The sequence below is a fragment of the Sceloporus undulatus genome, chromosome 1 (assembly GCF_019175285.1).
Source record: "Sceloporus undulatus isolate JIND9_A2432 ecotype Alabama chromosome 1, SceUnd_v1.1, whole genome shotgun sequence".
NCBI lineage: Eukaryota > Metazoa > Chordata > Lepidosauria > Squamata > Phrynosomatidae > Sceloporus > Sceloporus undulatus.
The window spans coordinates 242,377,615-242,392,936 of NC_056522.1; the positions used below are offsets into that span (position 1 = coordinate 242,377,615).

General features: G+C 40.4%; 1 protein-coding gene and 1 long non-coding RNA gene across 3 annotated transcripts in view; both read left to right on the plus strand.

Annotated features, from left to right (window-relative positions):
* LOC121931572 overlaps positions 1 to 15,322 on the plus strand; it is a 152,972-nt gene that overhangs the window by 41,133 nt on the left and 96,517 nt on the right. The window lies entirely within an intron of this gene.
* The window catches only part of LOC121931535 (leucine-zipper-like transcriptional regulator 1 homolog), a 51,375-nt gene that overhangs the window by 1,935 nt on the left and 34,118 nt on the right, over positions 1 to 15,322 (plus strand). The window contains exons 2-3 of one of the 2 annotated variants that reach the window (XM_042469432.1): positions 5,393 to 5,504; positions 8,140 to 8,256. The gene's annotated coding sequence lies outside the window, so the exon portion shown is untranslated. The remainder of the gene's footprint in view (positions 1 to 5,392; positions 5,505 to 8,139; positions 8,257 to 15,322) is intronic. The other variant, XM_042469413.1, reaches the window with a different exon arrangement.

The following is a 15,322-nucleotide window of genomic DNA, read 5'->3' on the forward strand; positions in this document are numbered from 1 at the left end:
CATGTTCTAGAAGTGTTTATTCCTGATGTTTCACCAGCATCTGTGGCTGACATTTTCAGAGAAGGTGCCAGTCACAGATGCTGGTGAAATGTGAAGAATAAACTCTTCTAGAACATGGCCACATAGCCTGAAAAACCCACAAAAACTATAAATACTGATAAATAAACAAATAATGTCATCTAGGTCAGTGCTTCTTAAGCTAACTAATGCGGGAGACCAGCAGGTTCCCTCCTCCTCCAGTGTGCCAAGGACTACCACCATGTCTGTGCCCATTAGCTATAACTGTTTTGATTTCTGAAAATGTTTCTGGACTGGCAGCCAAAAGCTCAGGGACCAATACCAGTTCCACACTTGAAGTAGCACTGATGAAGGTAACATTGGCCTGGGACAAATCGCCCAAAAAGGGTGGCCTGCCGGTGGCCTTTTTTCCTCCGGAGGGAAGCCATAGTCACCAAGCCACACAGCTTGCCTGCGGTGGAAAAAGAACCCAAGAAAAGTAGGTTCCTTTTAAGCCGCAGGGGCGGCATTACAAGTGTGCCACTGGCGCACTTGTTACGTAAGCACTATATGGCAACATGCGGACGCCACGCAGCGCTTACATAACAATGGCGGTGCCCATGTACACAGGGCACCGCCATTGTTATGCCAGCCATACGTACGTGCAGTTGCCGTGCGATCCCTAACCCTAGAATCGGCACTGGTTCGCCGCTTTATGGCGGTATGTACCGCGCCATTGTGAGGAACTTGCTTCCATGAAAAATAACCAAATTTTCTGGTTGGTGATTGGATGTAACTGTTCACACCTGTTCTCTCTCTTGCTTCTTTTACCTCATTTTTCTTAGATTCCCACAATTTCTAGGATTTTAAAATGATGAATATTTTATTCCATTAATCATTCCAGTCATTTGAACCTTCTCAGTGGTTGCTTTCACCCTCTGGAGTTCCCTTCCACAGGAGGCCAGGCTGGCCCGCTCTCTGCTCTTCTTTCATGGCAGACAAAGACTTTTCGTTAAAGTCTAGATTTGTAATGTGTAAGTGGGAAGGTTCCTTATTGGAAGGGGTGCTTAATTTATTTTTTGAACTTCTCTGTGCCTTTTAAATGGTTTTATACTATTTTAATGTGATGATTTGCAATTGTTTTCTTTTTAATTGTGTTGTTAGGTATTCAGTTCTTTTTGGAAGTCTCCTTGAGTGCCACTCCAGGAGAAAGGTAGCATGTACATTAAATAAATAAATAAATGGGCCATTTTGAGTACTTTAGCTTTTATTACCGGCACAGGTACATTTTCCAAACAAAGGCTGTAGTGTCACAAATGACTCACCATGAGTGCTGACATTCCCTCTTCTACACAACCATTAAAGAGACAACAGCCCTGTTCCTCATTTCACCTGTTCCTAAATATATAAAGGTGTATTATTGGGGGTGAAGGTGTAGTTCAATAGATGCTCACCAAAGATACATCTACTGAAATAATTGGAATTTGGGTCTGGTTCCTGGGCATATGGGCAATATTTGAGGGGACCAGGGTTTCCCCCCCCCCCTTCCATTTACCTTTTAAAAAATAGTGCATTCAAAGAAGCAATGTCCTTAGACAGAAAAGCATGGCTGCCCATTGAGTTTAGCCAGCATCTTCTTAGTGACATGAGCCTTCTTAAGTGCAGCTTGTTGTTGCTGTGTTCTTTCAAGTCATTTCTGATTTATGGTGACCCTAAGGCAACCCTATCATGGGGTTTTCTTGGTAACCTTTGTTCAGAGGGGTTTTGTTTGTCACTGCAGTCCTCTGAGGTAGAGAGTGTATGATTTGCCCAATGCCACCCAGTCAGTTTCCATGGCTGAGTGGGAATTTAAACCCTGGTCTCCAGAGTCCTAGTCCAACACTCAAAGAATGTTGGCTTACACAGATGCAACTCCTTTTGGGTACAGGGTGGAGAGGGCTATTCATTTGCCTTTGCATTCCTTTCAAAAACTTCCCATCTCCAGCAGTTATCAAGACTCAGTGGCTTCTGCTACTTCTTACGAGAGGGAAGGGAAGGTGGAGGTGATTCAGATGACAAAGGTCTGGCTGCTCTGGGATCCTGGTGGAAGGAAAAGGCAAATGTGCTCCATTTGAGAGCTCACCTTCATTTCTCCCCAATGACTAGTTGCTTCTCTATTACCTGAATTGCCTCCCCATCTCTCCCTCCCTCCCCATAATAGCAGCAAGGACCCCACTCAATTTTTGACAGCTGCTGGATGGTGAGAGGTTGTGGAACTACACACTCAGAGCTATACACACATGAAGGATCTTGGCCATTATTCCCTAGCTTTTTGCCCAACTGAGCATTCAAGGCAGCCTGTAATAACATAAAATTATTAAACCATATAAATCATCTTTAAACAATATAGGGCATCATTTCCAAACATGGGCAGGGCAACTAGCCAAGAGATCTATGCCGGATTGGATGTGTGTGTGAGGGAAATGTCACAAGACAAAAGGGTTGCTGTTGTTGGATGCCTTCAACTCTTTTCTAACTCATGGTGACCCTAAGGTGAACCTAGAATGGGGTTTTCTTGGCAAGATTTATTCAGAGGTTGTTTTCCATTGCCTTCTTCTGAAGCTGAGAGAGTGTAACTTGCCTAGAGTAATTCAGTGGGCTTCTGTGACTGAGTGGGGATCTGAACCCTGAGCTCTCAAGGAAACGTCATGATAGGTTTGCCTTAACATCACCATAAGTCAGAAACAACTTGAAGGCACACAACAACAACAACAGCAACCAGAGCCTTAGTCAAACACTCAGACCATTACACTATTCTGGTTCTCAATAGAAGCTATCATTTCAAATAGGGACAGGACTTCATTCTATGTTTAAGTCCCAGTTGGATTCCTCACCCTCCCCAGACAGTTACAGCTTCTTTTAAGAAGGAATGTGCCTTGGGCTAAACACATGAAAAGAATGTGCTGCCCACTGCTTGGGGAAGTAACTTCAAAATATTGAGTCACTTGCAATGCATTCCCTTTTGCAATAACTCGGATGTAATTACATTACAAGTATATTCAGTGAAGGAAGATAACACTCCTTTTGTAATTATTTTCAGAATTCAAAGATATAGCCATGTTAGTCTGTAGAATCAATATGCAGAAAGATCTTGTAGCACCTTTGAGACTAAACTAAAGAAAGAAGTTAGCAGCATGAGCTTTCATAGACCTCAGTCTACTTCCTCAGCCAGTGGTGAAACCACTGGGTTTTACCACTCTGCCATGTAAAACCACAGCATCTGAGGAAGTAAATTTAAGTCTATGAAAGCTTATGCTGCCAACTCCTTTCTTTCAGTTAGTCTCAAAGGTGCTACAAGATCTCTTTACATACTGTAATTATTTTCAGTTACTTTTATCACTACAGAGATTATGTGGCCTCCTTTCTTGGAGGTGGTTTCTGCCACAACCTAGTGACTTGCAATGTTCTGAGGATGCGTGTTTAAATGTTTTAAGTTTAAGAAGATATTTTAGTTTGTTTTGCACAAAAAATGTAAAGAGTTAGATTAAAAACTGTAACTGCAGTGTTAGAATAGCAACTGTAACTAATTCTTTTTTAAAAAGCAACTGCCTATGTTCTTCTAATAATATAATATTAATTTTGTTTGATAAATTACTCTGTTGTTTTAACTTCACAGTGTCACCATAATTTAGTAATGATCTACTAGCAATCCCATGCCCACCCAGAGACAGCACTGTGTTCTGTGACAATTAAAAATACACAAAAACTTGTGGCAAAGCATTAATTCAAGAACACCATTATCGGTTATATCACACACATACACACACACACACACACACACACACACACACACACACACACACACCGGCTAAAGGCTTTGGGGAACATGAACATCCGTGTTGCCTTTCTAAAGCACAAAAGCATTATAACAGACTTCATGGGTCTCCTTGAACACACTCCTTGAACACTATATTTCATATAGATGGATAATATATGGATAATATATGACATTAGAACAGTAAGTGAGCCAGCATGGTGTAGTGTTTTGAGCATGGGACTATGACTCTGGAGAACAGGGTTTGAATCCTGCCCTGGCCATAGAAGCCTACAGGGTGACCTTGGGCAAGTCACACTCTCTCAGTCTCAAAAGGTGACAATGGCAAACTCCCTCTAAAGAAATCTTCCGGGAAAACCCTGTGATAGGTTTGCCTTAAGGTTGCTATAAGTTGGAAACGATTTGAAGACATATGAGAACAACCAAGAACAACCAAGATTAAACATTTGGCAACATGTCAAATTGTAAAACTCTGAGGATACCTAACTCTGGTGTGTTCATATATTGTAAACTAAACCAGTCAACATATAAAAAGAAAGGAAACTGCCACTACCACCCCGTGTTGTTCTGGTCTGTTGCAGGCACCCTCCTCTGTGCCCCATCCATCGGGGAGATTTGAAACTTTTTATTTAAAATATCTTTTGTCAGACTGTAACTCACAAATAACTTGTAAAGTGGCACAATTTTGTGCATCTGCAATTACTTGCAGAAAAAGCAAAATTACTTCTAAATTAGCACAACACATTATGCCTGAGTTACCTTAATCCTACTGACAGAAGTTGTTTCTTATTCTTATTTTAATTCATTTTATTGTTGAATTAGCTCTCCTCCCCCTTCAGGTAGACTAGGCTCCAAGCACCCTCCTTGCCATTCTCTTCCCTTCCAGGACAGAAAAACCTTGGGAAGAGGAAGAAGATGAGGAGGAGGAAGGATTGGGCCTCCAAGTTTTGTACCCCCTCTTGAGTAACTCCTGCCCCCCCAGGGGGGTCCTGCTCCACAGTTAAACCACTGGATTAAAGCAATACAACACCTCTTAGCCCATTCTTTAAGAACTTTGGTTTTAAAAGCCTACAAATAAATAAATATTCTGTCCCCCGTAAGTCAAGAGCTATCACCTTCAGTTTTAGGCTCTGCACAACATTCTGATATTTTATATGCTTAAGTGCAAATGAGATGTCAAACCACAGTCTGTGCTGACAGTATGGACTAGATTACATCGATGCTTAAAATAGATCCTCAGTATTAGTACTGCAAAGGTACAGAGGTAAATTATGAGGCATTCTGCCAACTGGACAGTGGATATGCTTTGTGCAGTGGAACTAGTTGAGAGGTTTGCAGGCCCTCTGCTGGATGTAGAAAATACAAATTTGAGAGCAAGCAGTGTTAAAGATACAGCAAAAACATTATAATTTGTGTTCTTGATAGAAATACCTGATGTGCTCCTAGTCCATGCAAGACTACCCCAAAATGAGGAACTGATATTACAAAATGAAAAACCTGAATATTACCATCACCTTCCCTGCTAATGCAGGGAAACATAATTTGAATTAAATGCAATTCATTAATTTTTCTTTTTTCCAGATCAGTGGGAACAGCAGGTCAGTGAGAAGCAACCCTAGCTACAAATCCATCCTTAGTCACTGAGGACTTCTGTTTTACTATGGAACTCCAAATACAAAGTCATTGAGAGAAGGTACAGTTAGATGAGTCTGTAAAGGGCAGTGCTACTTATGCGCCCTCCAACATTTCATAGATGAAAACAGGGACAAATGTGGCCAAGGAACATGGAAGTGTGATCAAGATGACAAATGTTATTAATGGGAAAGAATAGACAAGCTAGGAAAGGCTGCAGCAGTTTGCTTTTGCTTGAGCCTACTGGGAAAGATAAGATTTTGCCCCCTTCTCTCCTCTGCCTACTCTCAGTGAGTGAATTCAGAACAAACTGAAGTTGTTGCTATTGTTGTGTGCCCTCAAGGCATTTCCAACTTATGCAACCCTAAGGCTAGGGGGGTTTCTTGGCAAGATTTTTGCAGAGGAGGTTTGCCATCACCTTCCCCTGAGGCTGAGAGCATTTGACTTGCCCAAGGTCACCAATTGCATTTCATGGCTGAGCTGGGAACCCTGATCTCCAGAGTCATACCCTAACACTCAGAGTGCTACACCATGCAGCTGAGGGCAAAAGAGCAGAAAGTGGCAGGAGGAAAGAGAAACTGGGACATTTTAAAGACAGCTGGAAAAGTTGGATAACATAAGATTAATAGGGACTGTTCCTGTCAAATCTGGACAACTGATGGTTACATATTTGTCCCCAATAGGAGGAAGCTACTTATCTGTGAATGGGCATGGCTGATTGCTATGTCTACAATGCAGACTCCACATTATCTAATTATGGTTGGAGCTAATTGAGTGGGTCTTTCCAGAAAGGCATTTAGGTCCTTATATATTTGGAAGAATATTTAAAGGGCACCATAGTGATTCCTTACTGATGAGTCAGAATGCAGCAGTGTGGGTTATAAGATACTTGTAGGTAAGCTGTCAGGAATGACTGTTGGGAACCAGATTCATAGGAAGAGAAAGAAAGTCCTCAGAGTCAGAAGTTATCTATAGGGTTGCATCTATCTACCTATGTTCTGGTGGTAAAGAACATGTGGGAGGTAATGTACTCAGAGAAGAAAGAGTAAGGTGTAATTCACAGTCATTGGAACAGAGTACATGTTCATGAGGTACATCTGTACTATTTTTTAAAGTATTTATAAAAATGTATACAATCTTTGTTATTGTTAGTTTTTTTGTGGGTTTTTTGGGCTATGTGGCCATGTTCTAGAAGAGGTTATTCCTGATGTTTCTCCAGGATCTGTGGGTGGCATCTTTTTCTGAAGATGCCAGGCACAGATGCTGGCGAAACATCAGGAATAAATTCTTCTAGAACATGGCCACACAGCCCCAAAAACCCACAAAAAACTATAGATGCTAGCCATGAAGCCTTCAAGATTACTTTGTTATTGTTGTTGTTGCACACCTTCAAGTTATTTCCAATGTCAAGGCTGTGCAATTTTCACAGACTATTTCCGACTGCTGGTGACCCTAAGGTGAACTTATCACAGGGTTTTCTTGGCAAGATTTGTTCAGAGGAAGTTTGCCATTGCCTTCCCCTGAGATTGAGAACATGCAACTTGCCCATAGAATCATAGAATCATAGAGTTGGAAGAGACCACAAGGGCCATCCAGTCCAACCCCCTGCCATGCAGGAAATCCAGATCAAAGCATCGCCGACAGATGGCCATCCAGCCTCTGCTTAAAGACCTCCAAGGAAGGAGACTCCACTACATTCCGAGGGAGTTTGTTCCACTGTCGAACAGCCCTTACTGTCAGGAAGTTCCTCCTAATGTTCAGGTGGAATCTCTTTTCCTGTAGCTTGCATCCATTGTTCCGGGTCCTGTTCTCTGGAGCAGCAGAAAACAAGCTTGCTCCCTCCTCAATGTGACATCCTTTCAAATATTTAAACAGGGCTATCATATCACCTCTTAACCTTCTCTTCTCCAGGCTAAACATCCCCATGGTCACCCAGTGGGTTTCATGGCCAAGCTGGGATCAAACCCTAGTCCCCAGTTGCAGTCCCACACTAAAACCACTATGCCACACTTTTTTTCTGTTTTAATTTAATATCTATTCTCATTGAGAATTCTAAGTTGATGTTGTTTCATCCCGCATGGCATTTCTAGTGTTTCTTTTGTATTTGTCTCCATCTCCAGTAGCTTGTAAGCACAAAAGTGATTCATGGATCAGTTTTACTTGAATGGTCACAGATTAAATCATTTCATGTAGTCTTTTCAGCATCAACATTCATTTTACATCAGGGCTGAAATTCAATTACTCTGAGCTCTGAGGTTAAAGATACAAAATAATGCTGACTGCAAAATGATTTTCAGAGTATTCCAGAATGAATCTTTACTAGGAAAACAATGGGGGTTTTTTGTGTACACCACACTAAAAAAATTAAGTAAACCAGAAGCCACCAAGTCTGTTTATATGAGAGAATTGGTAACATGGAAATATGCTAGTTTAATGCTAAATTGGGCACCTACCTTGATAACATTTATGAGTGCAAACATATGTTAACATTTGTGAACGTCTTACAGAATATTTCTATTGAATCCAGTTGCATAACACCCTTCACTCAAAAGATTCCCAGTCTAAGTATCAACTTTCTATTATTATGAAACATTACAGCTTTTGAAAGACACATAACAGAGACAGCAAACATGTAACAGAATGTCAAATAATTTATCTGTAAAAAAATCTGATAAAATAATAAATTGTGATTAAAGGAGTTAACGAAAGAGGAAGAATGAAGAAAGGATAACAAAGAAGAAGAGGTATGGAGGACAACACAAGTCCAGAGGATACGAATAAGACTGAGGCCTGGAACAAATCAAAACATTTCTGTAAGCTTAAAAAGTATGCAAGTCTTACACTTGCTGGGACCTCACTTTATTTCACACTGAGCAGAAGCCTGCCCTACGATACGATCAATATGAGAAATGTTTCCATCTTGAAAAACTATATTCCTTCTGAACCTTTAAGATTATCTAAAAATTGTTATCTTACTCAATAAGCTAAATAATAAACTGGATTAAAAATATCCTGAGTTTTTATACAATGTCTGACCCACACAGACAAAGCAACTGAAATTAAATAAGTATTAAATGGTTTTCTAGCTAAGATGGTTAATACCATTGGCTAAAATCCAGAGTAAAATCATTGAGCTACAGGCATAAGGGAAACTCATACAAAGTGATCTCAACAACTTTCCCAAAGGAATTAGTTGTCATGTTGCCAGGTATACAATTTGAATACTATGATCACCATATCCGCTCAAACAGGAAAACACACATGCACGCACACACACACACACTTATATGGATTGTGAAGGCAAAGGCCTCCATGTTCCACTGGCAAATGTAGCTTTAAAAAACACATTACTGGTGTTTTTCTAAATCCTCATTAAGAATTTATGGACCAGAACATCAATTTTCCTAAAATAAAATGGAAGGCATAGACAGGCAAATCATTACAAACATAAATAAGAGATAGAATATTTATTTTAAAGGCACTAATTCTACACCATAAACTTGTGGTACATATAGCATTTGATTACTGCTATTTTATGTTTATTTAGCAGCTATGAGGTCAGCAAATTGAGAATGTGATATCAGTAAATTGCCTTGAGGGAGCAATTTCCACTGGGTTAAATATAGCAGACTTGGGGAAATATTTTTAATTCTCTCAGCCAATGCCCTCAACAACATTTTCCAATCAAGATTATTTTTAAAACAAAACAACAAAACAATTATAAGAACTGAGAGCTCTTTCACATCACACTGTTATAGCATTGTGATTCCACTTTAACTGTCACAGCTGCAACCAGTTGAATCCTGGGATTTGTAATTTGGTGAGGAACTAGAGTTCTCTGGCTGGAAATCCTAAATGCCTCTCTCTAAATTGCCAATTCCAAGGATCCATAGGAAGTTGCCATGGCAGTTAAAGCAGAATCATAGTGCTGTCTTGTGTAATGGGAATGAGCTGTAAAAGTCTTTTCTCACTTTTAAGCAATAACGACACCAACATACACTGATCCCTTGGTATCGTTTGGGGTTTGGTCCCAGGACCCCCCATGGATACCAAAATCCATAGATGCTCAAGTCCCATTATAAACAAAGGGTTAGTAAAATGACAAAATAATGGCCATTATTATTTAACCACTGGTGACACAGTGGTTAAATGCCGGTACTGAGGGCACTCACTCACAAACCACAAGGTTGTGAGTTCAATCCCAGCCAGGGGCTCAGGCTTGACTCAGACTTGCATCCTTCTGAGGTCACTAAAATGAGTACCCAGCTTGTTGGGGACAATTAGCTTACACATTGTAAACTGCTTAGGGAGTGCTTAAGAGCACTGATAAGCAATATAGAAATGTACTTGCTAGTGCTACTGCAGCCACAACATTGTGAGATCAATTCTGCAAAGCTCCTGGTTGATTCAGCCTTCTATCTGTCTGTAGGTCAATAAAATGAATACCCAGCTTGTTGGGGGTAATTGGCTTTACATGTTGTAAACCCCAATAGAGAGTGCTTAGTTCACTATGGAACAGTAAATGCTATTGCTGTTGCTATTGCAAAATGACCTTACATAAAATGGCAAAAACAAAGTTTGTATTTGGGATTTTTTTAAAAATTCAAGCCATGTATGGTTGAATACGTGGATGCAGAATCCATGGATATGGAGGGCTATCTGTATTACTTAGAAGAAAGCAAGATTTTGTTATTACATCTGTAACTGATGTTGTTGTTAGCTGCCCTTGAGTCAACTTCGACTCCTGGTGGCCCTGTTGATGAAACATCTCCAAATCTCTCTGTCCTCCAGTGTTCTGCTCATTTCCAACAGACACATGCCTGTTTCCTCCCTTCTGGTGTGTGGTCTACTTCTCCTTCTTTTACCCTCCACCTTTCCCAGGATTATTGTCTTTTCTAATGAGTCATGCCTTCTCATGATGTGGCCAAAGTATGACAGCCTCAATTTAATCATCGTTTTCTGGCCTAATTCACTCAAGGACCCATTTATTTGTCTTTCTGTCTGTCTACAGTATCCTCAGCACTCTTCTCCAACACCACATCTCAAATGGGCTGATATTCTATGTATTTGCTTTTTTCACATTCCAGCTTTCACATCCATACATAGTGAGTGGGAATACTGTGGCTTGGACAAGTCTAATCTTGGTGCTCAGTTATATATCTTTACTCTTTAGGTTCTTCTCTAGCTCTTTCATGGTTGCCCTTCCCATTCCTAGTCTTCTTCTTATCTCTTGACTGTCGTCTCCATTCTGGATGATGTTTGATCCCAAGTACATTTTTTTTACTATTTCAATTTTGTCATTATATAATTCAAATTTATAGAAGTCCTCCATCGTCATTATTTTTGTTTTATGTTTAGCAGCAGGACTGTAATACTTTAGCAAAATGCCAGTTTCTGTTGAGTTTCCAAGAAAGAAAGAAAGAAAGAAAGAAAGAAAGAAAGAAAGAAAATTACAATCAATAGGCCTAAATATGGTGTCAGTTACTGGCACACTGCAGGAGAGGGAGGGGAAAATTCCTCACATCAGAAAGGTTGAGATGTACTGCTCTGGCAGTTCCTACAAGATCTTATATTGTGATGAATATCATCTATCTTCTCTTAAAATGATGTCTTGCTAAGTAATCTAGAGTTGTTATTTTATTTTTCTTCAAGGAAAGCTAATCCCAGGAGATAATCTCTTGATTGTTGGGATGTCTCACTGGCATTTAGGATGGAAATTCCAGCTGGATTTGTGGAGGTGACTGCACTCCAGCTGATGGGAAGGAACAAAAGTACAGTTTGGAGGCAAGTTTGCAGTTTTAAGTTGAACAGTTTTAAATGTATTTGGAAACTAAAGTAGCTACTTCTTGGGAACTGGATGCAGGAGTCAGCAGTTTACTTAAAGAGTCGGCATGTGCCTGCTTCCAGTACATTCTGTTGATGTGTGCCTTCAAGCTGCCTGTCAACTTGTGGTGACTCCATTAATTTCATATGGTTTTCTTTAGCAAGGAATACTCAGAGGTGGTTTTGCCAGTTCCTTCCTCTGAAATAGAGCCTACAGCACGTGATATTTGTTGATGGTCTCCATTTGTTGATGGATATGAGACCAAGTATTAACCAGAGCTGACTCTGCTTAGCAACCAAGATCATACAGGATTTGGTACCTTTGGGGTGTGAACTAAAAACAAATATAGCAAGGACACCATAAGAAGACATTATGTTGTGGAAGAGACTACATTCACCGAAAGAGAAGAAGTCATTTGTAACAAATACTTGACAATTATTTGTACTATTCAGTTCTCTCATTTGAGAAAGCCCTAAAAGCTTGGGTTTGGCCATCCTTTTTCACCTTATTTCTTTTCCTTTTTTTTTTTTAACTACCAGTAATTTTACTCATTAAAGATAGCTGAAACAAATCAATGCATAAAGAACAATGAAACATTCAGGACATTGTTTACATTGAAGTTATGCTCATTATAAAGGACTCCAGAAGAGTATCACAGTGGAGTAGCATGAAGTTGTCAATTAATCATCCAAGGCATCCTCTTCCTCAAGTTGGCTAACCAGTGTCAAACATCTGACCACAAGTTCAAGTGATAAGATGGTGGTCTTATCAGCTGTGGGTATCTGTCAATAAAGTCAATAAATGGGAGCCATTTCTCTCTAAAAGAGTGTTGAACTTTTTTTACTTTGCATCTGCTCATACTGTCCAACAACATTTGCAGAAGCCACAGATCTCAAATCTTTTTCCACCCATTGTCTAAACACACCGTCCCAGTTTTTGCAGAATTTCACAATTTCAGTATGCTCTGCTGCCATTAAAAAAGGCAACCAGAGATCTATGTTTAAAACCACTGTTTTCATTTGTATAAATAAACAGTAACAGAAGACCAGGACAATATTTGACTTCTTGTTTGGTAATTAACAAAATCTCTTTTATGATACTATGCCAGAATGAATGAATATTAGGACAATCTAGCCACATATGCATAAATGTCCCTGAAGTATCACATCCTCTCCAGCATTTGGGGGATATCGTTTTCACTGTCTTTGCTAATTTGACAGGAGTTATGCACCATTTGTGGATGATTTCCAGAGCTTTCTCTCTAGTTAATGTTGATCTTGATGTGAGGGTGGCAGTGGGGAGAGTTTGAACACCACAGGGCAAGCCATCCGATTTCTGAAATTGTTATTCCTAGATCTGTCTCCCAAGTTGATTTAAAAGTGTGTCCTTTATTGTATTCTTAGTCAGTTAAGCAGTTGTAAGCTAGCCAGCATGGTGCAGTGATTTGAGTGTTGGACTATTACTCTGGAGATCAGGGTTCAATTCTTTGCTCAGCCTAGGAAACCCACTGGGTGATCTTTGGCAAGTCATACTCTCTCAGCCTGAGAGGATGGCAATGGTAAACCACCTCTAAATAAACGTGCCAAGAAAACCCCATTATAGGGTTGCCTTAAGTTGGAAATGTTTTGAAGGCACACAACAACAATAACAAGTTAGAGATGCCAGTCTTTTAGTTTTTTGAATGGCCCCTTCACATGCTTTTTCATAGGGTGTCAAAATTCTCGAGGTCTCCCCTTTTGCTACTAGGTTTAACATGAAGGAGACAACCTGTCTTAGGCCCTATACAGACTGGCAGAAAGCACTGGCCTGTGGGCAGAGTCAGGGCATAGCGTCCTGATGACACTTGCCCTAATTCCGTCCTGTGGCACCATTTTGGCATGCACTGGCCCAGACGGCGCAGGCCATCATGATGCACTTCCAGCACTGCTCTGCCACAGCTATGGCATCCTTTGAAGGGAGCAAAAAGGAGCCGCTTTTTGTGGCTCCTTTTTGCGCTCTCCAGAGGCTGGATTGGGGCTGCGACATGAGGTTGCCACAGCCCCGATCCAGCCGGGGGCATGCCACCCCTTAGTGACAATCTGTATTATAGATTCCATTTCTACCCAACTGAGCCAGTGTGGTGTAGTGCTTTGAGTGCTGGACTATGACTCTGGTGACCAGGATTCAAATCCTGGGACAGCCATGTAAAACCACTGGGTGACCATGGGCAAGTCACACCCTCTCAGTCTCAGAGGATGGCATTGGCAAGTCCCCTCTGGCGAAACTTGCCAAGAAAATCCTATGATAGGTTTGCCTTAGAGTTGCCATAAGTTGGAAATTACTTGTAGGCACACAACAACAATAAAAACAACAACAATCTATCAAATTAATTCTAGTATCTCTTAAGTAGGTGGGATATGTGGCTTAGCTGAAAAGCAGCAAAGTATAATGTTATATCTGGCACTACTGGACCATCTTTTAGATTTGGCCATCGTTAAATGAATGTGAAGTAGTTTTCCTCATTGGGCAATTATGGTATGTTAGCGTTATGCACTTGTGTATTCAACCTCTTGGTCTGTTGCTGCTGTTTTTTCTCTGAATGTTATACTGTCTCTGTGTGTGCTTGTCTACCAGTGTACAATGAGGGAGAACTTTTCCATATACTGTATCCCTGTTCCTTCATTTCATTAAATCTATATTCAGCACAAAATTTATACCCAAGTCCAATATAAATGCCATAAAATGCAATAATTAACTTAAAATCTTATGTTGTGTTAAGGGACTGCTTACAGCTTAATGAAAATCTTTCTTTGGAGGGAGCAAACTTCAGCTATGACGTGCAATGCAATAGTTAATGATCCCTGACAGTAAGTAGTAACAAGCGCAGTAACCCAGGGTGTATTTTGAAGTGTAGCAAAGGCCTGGCTTGATGGCACTTTGACTGCTATGGCTGCATCCTATGGAGTCCTAGGGTTCCAGGTTTGAACAGAGGCACCAGAGAAGCTCTTGGGCTAAGAATCTAACTACCGTATATACTTGACTATAGTTCAACCTCATGTATAAGTCAAGGGCAGGTTTTGGGAGCAAAATTATGGATTTAGATATGACCTTTGGGTATGCTGAGGGTAAAATGTAGGGGCATGTAACAAAGGATCTCAAGGATGAAGCAAAGCAAAATGATGTCAAATAATTTAGAAAATTGTGGCAGGTCTAACTGTTTGTGATCACCCTAAAGACAGGATGGATAAGAGAGTAGACATGGGGTTTAGTGCTCCCAGAATAGATTGCACTCTTGACTTTTACCAGGGGGTGGTTCCTTTTTAAATAAGATATAAGAGATAAAGTAGTGCATACACTGACCCATAAATAAGTCAACTCAGTGTTTTAAAATAAAGTAACACACACACACACACACAGATCAACACAGCTGCACAGTTCCAGGCACAGTTCATAGTTCTGAATATGATCTATAAAGCCCTACATAGCTTAGGTTTAGGTTATTTAACAGACAAGACTGATCATCTCTCTCTCTCTCTCTCTCTCTCTCTCTCTCTCTCTCTCTGTGTGTGTGTGTGTGTGAGAGAGAGAGAGAGAGAAAGAGAAAGAGATTGTGAAGTCAGTTTTATGCCCAGGAGGGACCTTTAAAAAAACAAAAACAAAATAGGAAGTTTTGTTTTATTTGTATTTTAGCAGAAGAAGGGAGGGCTAGGGGATTGGGATCATGTTACTACTGTTTTTAAATGTTATATTGGACTGTTGTTACCCGCCTAGATCCTTGAAAGGGAAAGGCGGCATATAAATAAATAAACTACTTATTATTATTAATATTATTATTATTATTATTAATCTCCCCCTATAAGCCTGCCCAGACTCTGAGATCCTCATGAGAGGCCTGTCTTTCAGACCCACCACCTTTATAGGTATATTTGGTGGACACACACAATAGGGCCTTTTCAGTGGCTGCCCCAGGCTTTGGAACTCCCTGCCTAGGGACGCAAGAACAACTCCCTCCTTGTTCTCCTTCTGTAGGCAGTTGAAGACTATTTTTTCAAACAGATGTTTAGGATTGACATTTT